The sequence below is a fragment of the Podarcis bocagei genome (assembly GCF_964188305.1).
Source record: "Podarcis bocagei genome assembly, chromosome: 6".
In the NCBI taxonomy this organism is placed as follows: domain Eukaryota; kingdom Metazoa; phylum Chordata; class Lepidosauria; order Squamata; family Lacertidae; genus Podarcis; species Podarcis bocagei.
In genome coordinates, this window is record NC_138130.1 from 97,669,014 (window position 1) to 97,684,204 (window position 15,191).

General features: G+C 44.9%; 1 protein-coding gene across 9 annotated transcripts in view; it reads left to right on the plus strand.

The window, feature by feature from the left end:
- The window catches only part of TENM4 (teneurin transmembrane protein 4), a 1,513,375-nt gene that overhangs the window by 840,563 nt on the left and 657,621 nt on the right, over positions 1-15,191 (plus strand). The gene's annotated exons all lie outside the window — the stretch shown is intronic.

Below are 15,191 nucleotides of genomic sequence, written 5' to 3' on the forward strand. Positions count from 1 at the left end.
GGTCAGGCTGAGGAGGCAGTTTCCACTATTCCTTCTCTGCCCAGTCCCTGACACCCATACTGCTTTAACAGCTACGGCTAGTCCTGGGAACTGTGGTCCATTAAGAGTCCTAAGGTCAGCTCCCTTAACAAACTACAGTTCCCAGGATTCTGGAGGGGGAGGCATGGACTAAGAGTCCTTCGGGTGTACAGTCTGGATGGGGATGTAGAAGCTGTGGTCCTCCAGGTGTTGCTGGATGAGAAGCTCAAATCATCATTGATCATTGGCTATGCCAGGGTTTCCCAAATTTAGGTCTCCAGCTGTTTTTGGACTACAGTTCCCATCATCCTTGATCACTGGTCCTGCTAGCTAGGGATGATGGAAGTTGTAGTACAAAAACTGCTGGAGACCCAAGTTTGGGAAGCCCTGGGCCTTGCTAACCAGAGCTGATGGGAGCTGATGGACTCCCGACAACATCTGGTGGGACAAGAGGTCTCCCACCCCTATTCTTACAGAACTCAACTAATGTAGTTTATGGGCCACCAACGTTCACGTGGTTGTAAGCTGGATGGTGGCTAGGGTGAGGTCATGGAATGTTCACAAACATTCTAACATAGAGAGATGGTTCTTACCTTTGCTAGGCAAGTCTCCTCTGAGTAACCAACCAAGAGCTATTTCTGGAGGCAAATAAACAAACTGGATATTCACACCGTTGGGATGTGGAAGCTTCACTCTCCCTCTCATTCTTGACCTTCCCCAGACAGCGGAGGCAACATGCTTCTCAAGTCCCGTACCACTTTATGCCTCATTTTTTTCTTCCTTCAGCCGCATTCTGCACCCTCCAAACACTTCCCTTAGTAGTCAGAAAGCAACAGCAGCAGCAACACCGAAATGCATTTACAGAGTTAAATTGTAAATAATTCAGGAGCAGGGAGGGGGAGAAATGAAAGGGCCAGGCAAGAGAGAATAGAGACCCCTGCACATTTAATAGGACCTTCCATCTAATTGCTTAGACATAATTGTCTGCTACATATTACCCATAAGAGGGCAGAGTCCCTGACAGAATGATAAAACTTGGGATGTCAGCTGGGGGAGCTCAGCTGCTGTTTGCAAATAGCTTCAACCATGCTTTGGATTTTTATGGTGCTTACCGTAGATGGCTTTATTTTATGGGCAATGTGCTGCAAGCATATTCTGCAAGAGCAAGGTAAAAACGGCAGCTTTACAAGCGGCTGAGTCTTGGGATCCATAGAGGAGGGAGAAATCGAACGGATTTCAGAATAGTCTAAGGTGGGCAGGCTGAACAGGAGAGCATAGCAAGTGAGGAGAACCTTGCTGAATCAGACCACAGGCACATCTGTTGTAGCACCACACTCCCCAAAGTGGCCAGCCATGTTTCTGGAAAGCTCGCAGGTTGTAAAGACAAAAGCCCTGACCCACAATTTGCACACCTCAGCAACTATTCAGGGGAAGACTGCATGGAACATGGAGGCTTCATTTAGCTTTCATGAGCAATCTTCTTCTTTGTCTTTGGCAATCACTCATAGCCGAGTAAGATTGTCTTCCATGAACACAGTTTTAACAGTGAGTCTGTGAGTGACTGTGGAGGCCAATTCTGGATCCACACGTCCTTCCACAGTGGGGACATAGCTTTCCGGGCAGGAGTTGATCACAATATGGGTTTGCCAATCATGCCTTCCTCTTAGCTTATTTCTCCCTTTCATCCTGAGTTTGAGCATCTTCAAAGCCCATGACACCTTTGGTGAAGGCTGTTCTCCAACTGGAGCGCTTGCAAGCCAGTGTTTCCCAGTTGTCAGTGTTTATACTACATTTTTAAAGATTTGCCTTGAGAGTCTTTAGACCTCTTTTGTTGACCACCAACATTATGCTTTCCATTTTAAAGTTCGGAAGAGAGTAGTTGCTTTGGAAGACGATCATCAGGCATCCGCACAACATGACCAGTCCAATGAAGTTGATGTTGAAGAATCATTGCTTTGACACTGGTGATCTTTGCTTTTTCCAGTACACTGGCATTAGTTCACCTGACTTCCCAAGTGATATTTAGCTGTCATGATCACTAGCCACTGGTAGACCTATGTTTGGAGAATTGGTTCAACAAAAACAATAGGCTGCAGAGGAAAATTTTCAGTTGGTGTAACAATGAAAGCCTGACCCCTTGCTCCGTCTGAAATCCTTGGGAAGCTTCTGCCAGCCAGTGTCAACAACACTGAGCTCGGTGGACCAGTGATGTGATTCAGCATAAGACACACACACAAATATGCAAGAGCATTTCATTTCCATTTCACTTTTAATTTGTACACAGCCTTTCTCTTATATTATACACAAGGCAGTTTGCAGCAACAAAATATACAGTAAAGAACAAACACCTTATAATAATCTGATCCAATACAAAAAAGGCTTAATAAAACATAACTTTAAAATGGGACAACTTAAATGAAATAAAGTAATATTCAGTAATCTATTAGTACACAATAAAATTAACTTTCAGAAGTGAAGCAAAGAATAAATAGAAATTCACTCTAAACAATTATAATAAATAATTACAAACTATATCAACAAAACTAACTGGTGCTGTTTTAATTTTTTTTCTACAGCAAGGTCATGGGGGTAGGAACCAGCAAAGTACGTACTCCATGCAGCATCACCAAAGTTTGAGGTATCAAGCCTGCCACCAACAAATAAAAAAGAGGGCCACTATATTGCAACTATTTCTTCTTCTTCTTTGGTGATCCCTCGTAGCCAAGTAAGATTGTCTTCCATAAACACGATTTTAAAAGTGAATCTGTAAGTGACTGTGGAGGCCAATTCTGGATCCAGATGTCCTTCCACAGTGGGGACATAGGTTTCCGGGCAGGAGTTGATCACAGTGAGGGTTTGCCAAACATGCCTTCCTCCTAGCACGTTTCTCCCTTGCGTCCTGAGTTCGAGTGTCTTCAAAGCCCATGACACCTTTGGTAAAGGCTGTTCTCCAATTGGAGCACTCACAGGCCAGTATTTACCAGTTGTCGGTGTTTATACTACATTTTTTTTAGATTTGCCTTGAGAGAGTCTTTGAACCTCTTTTGTTGACCACCAGCATTACGCTTTCCATTTTTAAGTTTGGAATAGATTGGAATTTGATTGCAGCTATAATGTAGAATAGAAGACAAAAACGGGCATGAATGAAATAAGATTTGTGGCAGTTCACTATTTCCACTTGGAAAAACAATGGGTGTGCAGATGTCTCCTGTCACCTGGCAAGGTACATCTTGCAGAGGGCATCTACCTAGTCACCTGCAGAGACAACTGCCATTCTGCTTGAGCAATGTGGCGCCTTTTGACCACAGCAGACGCTGCTGCTTTCTCCCCTTGATGGATGGAAGAATTTTGTGAACTGTGGGCTGTCTGCACACAACAGAGCCTGCCACCGTCCATTATTTACCAGGAGCAAATGCCAGCAGGCAAAACAGAAGCCTGTACCGGGGCCATTAAATGGTCACCTGAACAACAGCTCCACAGCGTGAACTCCCCATGCCCTAGAAGAGAAGGTCTTGAAGGCTAGTGCATTGGACTTCCCAGATGCCTTTCATAGGGACAGACAAAGTTGAACCAAGGGGAGGGAGAGACGAATGCAGCCTAGAAGCATCTAATTATTATATTCCATGCACTCATCAATCTCACTGCTACAACACTGATGGACTATTTGGTGAACTCCCTGGCCTGGCAATTTGCTAACAAATACATAGATTTCAATTTTTATTTTTTTATTTTCAAAATAAGATTTAAAAAACACCACACCTCCACATTTGTTCAAAAATAAGAGTCCTAACCTGCCAGCAGCAACTGCAGTAATTTGCTGTGAAGTGAAGTGGGAGAGCTTCCCAAGCAAAATAGTTTTCCCATTAAATTGACTATTGTCCAATTTTCCAAACACATCATTGTCTACTTCGGTTAACAAGGAAAGGTCAATCATGTAATGAATGCTGGTCTGTTAAGTCTGGGTTTATCAGCTGAGTGTAAACCCAGGGAGAGGGGGTGGGGGGAGTTTCTGCGTGCTCAGCCTGTGTTTACTGGTTGTCATTAAAAATTTCTTCTCTATCCCCTTTAAACTTATTGTGTCTCTTCCAGTGTGGTGTAGTGGTTAAGAGCGGTAGACTCGTAATCTGGTGAACCGGGTTTGCTTCCCTGCTCCTCCACATGCAGCTGCTGGGTGACCTTGGGCCAGTCACACTTCTCTGAAGTCTCCCAGCCCCACTCACCTCACAGAGTGTTTGTTGTGGGGGAGGAAGGGAAAGGAGAATGTTAGCTGCTTTGAGACTCGTGAAGGGGAGTGAAAAAGCGGGATATCAAATCCAAACTCTTCTTCTTCTTCGTATATATATATAGGTGAAGCCAAGCCTGTGCTAATGGTGCCACATAGGGTTCAGGGGGCTGCGCGTGATCATGTAAAGGGCACCCCCCATTTATTGTGGGGAGCGGTCATTCCTGCAGCACTCTTAAGCGGTGGAGGGCAGTAGTTTGCAGTCAGTGGACTAGGGCGACTAGACTAGTTCCCTAAATGTTCCTCTGGCGCCTCTTTTCCAAAGCTCAAGAAGCTTCTGCATGGTTGGGGGTAGGAGGCACAATGCTCACAAGCAGCCCCTTTGGCCCTTGCAAGCTGGCACCTCTGACCCGAACTGTTCCCCCTGAAAAATTCCACTGCAAGACACTGGTGGAGGGGACTGTCTGCTACCGCAGTGAATTCAATTGAGATCTGTTCTGAAAGCTGTATGATGTTCCCCAATTTAAATATGTCCTTCTTAAAGACCCATCTTACTCCCCCCCCCCAATCTTCAGTTAAGTTTCTTTTTTAAAAAAAGAAAAAGAAAGTGTTGCAGAATCAATACCATCAATGCAAACATTAGTGCATTTTGAATATATCCAATCGTAAAGGAATTAGCAATGGCAGCCGCGTCTGCCCCTCTAGAATTCTGCCTCAAAAATTCTGCTGCTTATAGTAAAAACTCCATATCTGCAATTCCTCTTCTGCTTCGCTTTCAAAATTTGAATTAAAGTGCACTGACTTTTTGCTTGCTCCCCCCCCCCCTGCCAAATCTTCACGGTAGCTGAAATAGGTGAGGCAGAGAGACGGCGAAAGCGAGAGGCAGCAGTTTTGGCATTGTGCTGTTTGCAAGGTAAACTTTGAATAAATGAAGTTTTAGTAGATAGTAAAAACATAAAAATAAAAATGGAATGAACCTGCACTTCCGCCATAGGTGCCGACTCCCAGAGGCCCTGAGGGCCCGAGCACCCAAAAAAATTCCCCATGAAACTTGCAGCCAACCTCAACATTCAACAAGGAAAGGATAAGTCCAGGCTTCCTCAACCTCGGCCCTCCAGACGTTTTTGGCCTACAACTCCCATGCCAGGACCAGTGGTCAGGGATGATGGGAACTGTAGTCTCAAAACATCTGGAAGGCCAAGGTTGAGGAAGCCTGGATAAGTCTATAAAGCTGTGAAGTTGTCTTTAAAATGGCAATTTAAAGCAAGAACAAGAAGAAAACAACAGAATCCAAGAGCTATAAGGAACCTGAGAATTAGGATTATGCTGTTGCCCTTGTTTTAAGGCAGGGATGGAAGCAACTCAGGCTTGAGGTTCGGTTGTGACCTTCCAAAGTTTCTGGCTCAGTTTTCCAGGGACAGTCCAAGATTTACAGAAGCCATCCTGGTTTCTGGTTGATCCTGGAATGTCCCGGTTTCCTTAGGATGCCCCTATTTTCATTGGAGAAATGTGGGAGGCTTTGAATTTTTGATCTGATCTCACAATGACCCACTTTTCCTTAATAAAAAAATTCCTTCCAGTAGCACCTTAAAGACCAACTAAGTTAGTTGTTGGTATGAGCTTTCGTGTGCATGCACACTTCTTCAGATACACATGTATCTGAAGAATACACTTCATGCACACGAAAGCTCATACCAAGAACTAACTTAGTTGGTCTTTAAGGTGCTACTGGAAGGAATTTTTTTATTTTGACTATGGCAGACCAACACGGCTACCTATCTGTAACTGGAACCACTTTTCCTTGTTGTTGTTGTTTAGTTGTGTCCGACTCTTCGTGACCCCATGGACCAGAGCACGCCAGGCACTCCTGTCTTCCACTGCCTCCCGCAGTTTGGTCAAACGCATGCTGGTAGCTTCGAGAACACTGTCCAACCATCTCGTCCTCTGTCATCCCCTTCTCCTTGTGCCTTCCATCTTTCCCAACATCAGGGTCTTTTTCAGGGAATCTTCTCTTTCATGAGGTGGCCAAAGTATTGGAGACTCAGCTTCATGATCTGTCCTTCCAGTGAGCACTTAGGGCTGATTTCCTTCAGAATGGATAGATTTGATCTTCTTGCAGTCCATGGGTCTCTCAAGAGTCTCCTCCAGCACCATAATTCAAAAGCATCAATTCTTCGGTGCTCAGCCTTCTTTGTGGTCCAGCTCTCACTTCCATACATCACTACCGAGAAAACCATAGCTTTAACTATACGGGCCTTTGTCGGCAAGGTGATGTCTCTGCTGTCTAGGTTTGTCATTGTTTTTCTCCCAAGAAGCAGGTGTCTTTTAATTTCGTGACTGCTGTCACCATCTGCAGTGATCATGAGGCCAAGAAAATAAAATCTCTCACTGCCTCCATTTCTTCCCCTTCCATTTGCCAGGAGGTGATGGGACCAGTCGCAATTATCCTAGGTTTTTTTGTGTGTGTTGAGCTTCAGACCATATTTTGCGCTCCCCTCTTTCACCGTCATTAAAAGATTCTTTAATTCCTTTCTGCCATCAAGGTTGTGTCATCTCCATATCTGAGGTTGTTGTTATTTCTTCCGGCAATCTTAATTCCGGCTTGGGATTCATCCAGCCCAGTCTTTCGCATGATGAATTCTGCATATAAGGTAAATAAAGAGGGAGACAATATACAGCCTTGTCCCTATTTTCATTGGAGAAATGTGGGAGGGTATGGAGTTATGTGACCCCAGAGGCAGCCCTGTATAGGGGAGCTTTTATTTTAAAAAGTTTAATGTTAAATTATGTTTTATATATGTTGGAAGCTGCCCAGAGTGGCTGGGGAAACCCAATCAGATGGTCGGGGTGTAAATAGAAGAATTCTTTTTATGGAATAGGACGTCCCTATTTTCATCAGAGAAATGTTGGGGGATATTCATACCAGCACATCTCATCTCCCCAGGTTGCTCTCCTAGCTCACACTATCGGAACTCGAACTCAAACCCTGGTAGTTAGGTTTAAAGGTTTTATTCAAGAATTCAGCAATGTGACGCTGTTATGAGTCCTCACACTGCTGTTTTCTGGGTAGGCTGGTAGGAAGCACAAAGGAAATACTGCTGAGTAGCACCATGGAGCAGAAAAAGTTATTGCAGTACTTGCAGAAGCTGCAAAAAAAAAAAAGTGTGTTTGTGTCTGTATGTGTGTTTGTGTGTGAAAGATATATAAATCTTTGGGAACTTCTCTCTCTCTCTCTCTCTCTCTCTCACACACACACATGTTAATGCCCCAGTTTCAAGTTTAAAAGGTTCTCAAAAGACTTTTTGGCTGAGATCTCATGCATCTACTGTAGTGCACTCAAGAGAGGCATTGTTTGATATTTTGGACATCAGCTGTAGCCCCCTTGCCAAAACGATTGGCCGTCATTAAGAGTATCAGCCACACCGAAGCTCCGAAATGCGGGCACTTCAGCGCTACTTGGCTTTGCAGAAATTCTTGCACTTCAGAAGTATGGCGTTATTTATTATACTAATATTTATCGATTGCGGGCATTGATTTAGCACCAACCGCATTGCATGTGGAATGCAGAATAGGGGGAGTTGTACAGCTTCTGCCCAGTGGCAAACTGCGAGGATAATGAAGCTTGACACAGCTTATTTAAAGGAAACGCAGCCTTGGGAGGTGGCAGAAGATGCTGTGGGGAGAGGATGCTTAACCCTTTCCCCTCCTGCCATTCCTATCTACTCAGCTTGTTTCTTCCTAATGTACACACACACAATCGGGGTTCCAGATGCATTTTGCCATATCTAGAACACTAAAGCATGCCCTCCAGAGCCAGTGTGGTGTAGTGGTTAAGAGTGATAGACTAGTAATCTGGGGAACTGGGTTCGCTTCCCTGCTCCTCCACATACAGCTGCTGGGTGACCTTGGGCCAGTCACACTTCTTTGAAGTCTCTCAGCCCCACTCACCTCACAGAGTGTTTGTTATGGGGGAGAAAGGGAAAGGAGACTGTTAGCCGCTTTGATACTCCTTAGGGTAGTGATAAAGTGGGATATCAAATCCAAACTCCTACTCCTCCTCCTCCTCCTTCTTCTTCTTCTTCTCCACCATTCCTCAGATTAAAATAGGGGCATTTCTCACCTCCCCAACTGACCCCTCCCCTTGACCTCCCATTTTTGCTCCTTTCCCCACAGAGCATTTCTTATCAGAAGAATTAAGACTGCCATCAATGGGACACAGCACACACAACTTCCATCATCTTAAGAAAACCCTTTAATCCATATTATTATATTATATTATATTATATTATATTATATTATATTATATTATATTATATTTTGTTGTTATATTTCCTTTTTAAATTAATTTATTTGGTTTTTCAAGACTATGACTGGTCTATGCCACCTTTGACCAACCATGTGACCACCATAGGCCATGCTGGCTGGGACAACAAACTCTGAAGGGCACCAGGTTGGGGAACACTGTCAAAATGTGAAGGAGTCCTCCTCACTCACTGATATTTAAACAATATTTAGGGAATGGGGAGTTGTCGTTATGCTAAATACACCATCAGTTTCCCGCAGGACAAGAAGCCACCATGAGGCAAGATTATTCCTGAGGCTAGAGCTGGCCTGAGGCATTGTACTAGGGATGCTATACATCTGGATTTCTCCAGAAATGTTTGGGATTCCAACAATGGAATTAGTGTCTGGGGGGAATTTTGGGAAATTGCCAAAATGTCCAGGTTTTTGAAACCTCTTCTCCCCCCACCCCCCGCAAAAAAAAAAAACACCTCAGCAACTTTCCCCCACAACATTTTATGCCTGGGTTTTTTCCTCTTGAAATATGGCAACTCTTAAAAGGTATAGGTAAAGGGCCCCTGGATGGTTAAGTCCAGTCAAAGGCAACTATGGGGTGCAGTGCTCATGTCACTTTCAGGCCGTGGGAGCTGGTGTTTGTCCGCAGACAGCTTTCCAGGTCATGCGGCCAGCAGGACTAAACCGCTTCTGGCGCAATGGGACACTGTGATGGAAACCAGGGCACACGGAAACACCGTTTACCTTCCTGCCGCAGTGGTACCTATTTATCTACTTGCACTGGCATGCTTTCAAACTGCTAGGTTGGCAGGAGCTGGGACAGAGCAATGGGAGCTCACCTTGTCATGGGGATTCGAACCGCTGACCTTCTGATCAGCAAGCCCAAGAGGCTCGGTGGTTTAGGCCACAGTGCCACCCACATCCCCTACATTGTACTGTCTGAGGGAAAGAACAAGATGAGATCTCGCCTTCCCAGTTCTGTGTACAGAAGCCAGAATTCTGGGAGCTGTATCTTGTTAAGGGCGCTGAGAGTAGCCAGGAGACCCCATTTATTGCAAAGAGCTACTATTAGAACCATAGAATTGTAGAGTTGGAAGGGTCCCTCAGCGGTCATCTAGTCCAACCCCCTGCTATGCAGGAATTTCAACCCACTCTACAAACTGTCACTTCTGTGAAGTTAATAGGGGTCTCCTAACAACTCTCACCCCCCACTTTACAAACTACCGTTCCCAGAATACTTTTGGGGAAGCCATGGCTGTCCCTTTTATAAAAAAAAAATGTTAGTTTTTTAACATATCATTTTCAACAATTATTAAACATACTTTTATATCTTATACAATTTTTTTTGACTTCTATCAATCACATCTGAAAATTTTCCAATCTTTTCCACTTAATTTACATTTCTTACTTTCACTATTACATTTAAATATCATAACTAATATCTCTCTTCTTTCTCTTCTTTGCAATATTTCATATATTCCTCCTTACAAAACTTCTTGTAGTCCTACTAGCGTAATTTGTTGATTACAGTTGCTCTTCAAATAATTTGTATATTTCTTCCAATCGTCCATGAATCTCTGGTTCCTCAGGTTTTGAATCCTTCTTGTCATTTTGTCTAATTCTGCGTAGTCCATTAATTTCGTCTGCCATTCTTCTTTCATCGGTATTTCTTCCTTCTTCCATTTCTGGGCCAACAATACTCTGCCGCTGTTGTTGCGTATAAAAACAGTTTAATGTCCTGTCTATTAATGTCATCACTTATAATACCAAGTAAAAATGCTTCTGGTCTTTTTAAAAATGTATATTTCAACATCTTTTTCATCTCATTATATTTCATTTCCCAGAGGTTTTTTTACTTTCTTACATTCCCACCGCCTATGATTAAATGATCCTTCTTTTTCTTTACATTTCCAAAATTTATTACTTGTCTTATACATTTTAGCTAATTTCACAGGTGTGATATACCATCTATACATCATTTTCATCATATTCTCTTTCAAAGCATTACATGCTGTAAATTTTATTCTTTCTTTCCACAACCTCTCCCATTCTTTTAGTTGTATATTATATCCAAAATCCATGGCTGTCTAAAACGTTATCATGTTACAAATTGTGGTGTTTTTTGTATTCCAAACTGCACTGTGATCCACGAAGGAAGGGCGGTATATAAATTTAAAAATAAATTAAAAATAAAAAGTGCTTTAAATGGCTGGTGTGAATGTGGCCTCAGTACAAGACAGCTCCTATGATTTAGGTGCCCATTATGGGCAGCTGTTTCTATGTGCTTTGGAACTTTTTTTAAAAAAAAACTTTAAAATTTATTTGGAACAGGTGGGTGTAGAATTCTGTTGCAGCATAAACAACAAAGAGAGGCAGATTTCTTCCACCTGAAATCTCTCCTCCATCTTCCAGTTATTTGCAGCTGAGTAACCAAGTGATTAGAAAGCAAACTGGTGTACAGGTGTGTGAGAGACCAGCCTAAGATGTGCTTAAATCTAGTGTATGGATATTTACTTTTTTTAAAAAAATGTGCAGCTATCGACCAGGTAAATTGCTGAAGGTCACTTTGCCAAGATAAAAAAACTAAACTTCAATAGTTGAATATGAATTATCACCCCTCCCTCCCTTCCCCCCTCTCTTATACACACTGAGGACTGTCATCCAAACAAAACAATCTTAGCTTCTTAATGAACTGAAATATATCTTTCACCATTTTCTCCTTTTAAAAAATTTACTTTTTTAGATAATGCACACATATGTCAGAGCAGACCTCATCTTTGAAAACGCGTTGCCTCTTCTCTACCACGCAGGAGGGGATGCCTCAATTAAGACGGTGGATGCCATCTGCAGTATTAAAAATAAATCTGCCGCCCATTTAATTGGGGGAGGGCGCATCGTTAACCTAATATTAACTCAGGAGTTGGCCATTTGCAGGTCTAGGCTCACGCGAGGCCTGATTCTTCGAAGAACGAGTCTTATTGTTCTGCTGGTGGCAGGGAGGAAGAATGGGAGAAAGCAGTTGGCGGTGAGAGGAAGAGAGAAGCGTGTGGTGGCAACCATGGGCTCTACCCATGCCAACCTATCAGGGGGTACCAGCCATGATGGCTGTGGTCTACCTTGGAGGCCGCACGCCTCTCTGTATGAGCTGCTATGAATCGCAAGTCTCCATGAAAGTTCACCCGCCTTTTAGTGAGAATTCCTCCAAATACATTTTCCGTTTGCAATTTGTTCGCCGTTTCGCAAAGCAATTTCCCCGAACAGAATGCATTTGCATTTGTTATTTCCACTCGTGGGCGCTTTGATGCACACTTGACCTTTGTCCATGCATTTCTGCACACATTACAGTGTTACCTCAGGTTAAGTACTTAATTTGTTCCGGTGGTCCGTTCTTAACCTGAAACTGTTCTTAACCTGAAGCACCACTTTAGCTAATGGGGCCTCCTGCTGCTGCTGCGCCGCTGGAGCACAATTTCTGTTCTCATCCTTAAGCAAAGAACAGAAATAGTGCCGCGGCGGCAGCAGGAGGCCCCATTAGCTAAAGTGGTACCTCAGGTTAAGAGCAGTTTTAGGTTAAGAGCGGACCTCTGGAACGAATTAAGTTCTTAACCCGAGGTACCACTGTATTTGACTGGAGAGGTGCATTTTGGAATGGGGGAGGGTTTTGTTTTTTCCCAAAACGTCCCACCCCACCCACCCACCCACCAGCTCCGCCATTTGTCCACTCGACTGTAAAGGGTGCTGCTCCTTTCCCTACAACACAAACAATTCCAGCCATGAGATTTGCAAGGAAAGTAGTCAATGGCAAGCTTTATTTTCTCCTGCCCCAGAGGGCGGGATTTGAACTAATGGATTCAAATTGCAAGAAAGGAGATTCCCACTAAACTTTAGGAAGAACTTTCTTATGGTAAGGGCTGTTTGACAGTGAAATGGACTCATTTGAAGAGTAGTGGACTCTCCTTTTTTGGAGGTTTTTAAGCAGAGGTTAGGGGACGTGGGTGGCGCTGCGGGTTAAACCACAGGCTTGCTGATCAGAAGGTCAGCGGTTCAAATCCCCACAACGGGGTGAGCTCCTGTTGCTCAGTCCCAGCTCCTGCCAACCTAGCAGTTCGAAAGCATGTCAAAGTGCAAGTAGATAAATAGGTACCACTCTGGCAGGAAGGTAAATGGCATTTCTGTGCACTACTCTGGTTTGCCAGAAGCGGCTTAGTCATGCTGGCCACATGACCCGGAAGCTGTGTGCCAGCTCCCTTGGCCAATAAAGCGAGATGAGCGCTGCAAGCCCAGAGTCGGCCATGACTGGACCTAATGGTCAGGGGTCCCTTTACGCAGTGGTTGGGTGGCCATTAGTCCAGGATTTCTTTTAGTAGTGATTCCTGCATTGCAGGGGGTTGGATTAGATGACCCTTGGAGCCCTTTCCAACCCCACAATTCTATGGCTCTAGGACAACCTTCTTGGGGACACTTGCTCTCTAAGAAAATAACTTCATTTGCTTCCCAGCTCCTCCCTTGGTCTCCCCACCTGTTTATTATATTCCTCAATATCTGCTTGAGATTGTGACTTTCAACTTTCGACCAACCAATTGGTTAACTCCAAGGTGTCCTCCGGTTGCCGTTCGACTGCAAATCCCATCAGCTCCAGCTAGCACTGTCTGTGAATGGTCACAAATGATGTGAGTTGTAGTCCAACACCTTCTGGGCGGCACCATGTTGACTACCCCTGAGTTATCCGATGAGAAACCTTCTCAATGGACTAAAAAGGCACATGCACCGATTAACCAGGTGTGTGGGTGTTTTAAGAAAGTTAATTATTTTTAATATAGATGCTTATTAGAAACAGCAGATGGCGGATGGTGAAGGGACATAGCTCATTGGCTCAGCAGATGCTCTGCATCATTCAGCCTGGACACTAAAATCCAGCTCCGAGGGCCTTCTGGCGGTTTCCTCACTGTGAGAAGTGAGGTTGCAGGGAACCAGGCAGAGGGCCTTCTTGGTAGTGGCATCCGCCCTGTGGAACGCCCTCCCATCAGATGTCAAGAAGATGAGTATATATAACCTATAGAAGACACCTGAAGGCAGCCCTGTATAGGGAAGCTTTCTAAGCTTTAATGTTTATTATGTTTTTATATGTGTTAGAAACCACCCAGAGTGGCTGGGGCAACCCAGACTGATGAGCAGGGTACAAAGAAATTATTATTATTATTATTATTATTATTATTATTATTATTATTATTATTAGCATGCAAAAGATCCCATGTTCATCAATTCCCAGTGCCTCCAGGCAGGGATTCCAGCTGGGACACAAATTCAGCCCTGCAGGTCTAAAACAAGGCTGCCTAGGCATGATTTGGTGGTTATTATTATTATTATTTATTAAATTTGTATACCACCCTTCATCCGATCTCAGGGCAGTTTGCAATCAGGCGGCACCGGATTTAGGGTGGTGTGGGCAGTTCCCACAACACTTCACCAAGCAGGTGCAAGTCGCAACTCAGAAAGCAGTATTCCTTAATCAGTACCAACTCCACCGAAAGGAATTATTTTGAAACCAATATTCAGGGCACCATAATACCAAAGTATGTTCCCGAACCAGAAGTCTGCGCTGGAGAGGCCAACTGGCCACATCCGCACCATGTCATAAGGATGCTTATACAATGGTACCTCAGGTTAAGTACTTAATTCGTTCCGGAGGTCTGTTCTTAACCTGAAACGGTTCTTAACCTGAAGCACCACTTTAGCTAATGGGGCCTCCTGCTGCTGCTGCGCCGCTGGAGCACGATTTCTGTTCTCATCCTGAAGCAAAGTTCTTAACCTGAGGTACTATTTCTGGGTTAGCGGAGTCTGTAACCTGAAGCATATGTAACCACTGTACCACTGTACTCCTTTAACAGCCGTGGCTTCCCCCCCCAAAACAATCCCGGGAACCGCAGTTTACTGTTGGGAATCGCCACCCCTGTGGGGCGCCAGGACTGTCAAAAACGGTACAAGCATGCTTCCAATGTGCTGTGTGGATGTGACCCACGTGTTTTCGGGCACATTGGGCGCCCTCTGTTCCTGATGGTTGTCAGGTCTACATCGGGACAGGAGGAGAGAGCGATAGGGGGAGGATTTTAAAAGGCACCTTGCAGGACCCCCACATTGTTCCCAAACAGAGATGGCTCTAGGAACGATCCGAGACATAAGAACCAACTCCTAGTGGCCGAGGTCCCTTTACCACCCCCCGTAATAAAATGAGGCGCCTTCCCTCCCTCTCCAACCAAAGTTGATGGGCATTGCCATTCAAATGGTGCGTGTGTCTTGTGATCAGTTATGTGGGGCAGGGCTTACCTGGGGCCCCCAATATTTGGGGGCACCCCTGATCCCAGATCTATGCCCCCCTCCCCACGAAAGCCTCATCCAACGCAGGAGCGCCGGGTGCGCTCGGGCGATGGGAAAGTGGGCAGGCTCACCTGAGCCGAGCTGGCTGCTCCCCTCGCCCGCCCGCCCCCCGGCGCCCCTCCCCGGCGCGCGAATGGTGCAGACCAGCTTGCAAGCGTCCGGGTGGCTCTCCCGTTCGCAGGCAAGCGGAGGATTGGCTCGTGCGCTCCCATTCATGCAACCTGCCTGGCTGAGTGCGCCGCGCTCGCTTCGCCCCTCCTGCGCCTGCCTGCCTGCCTGC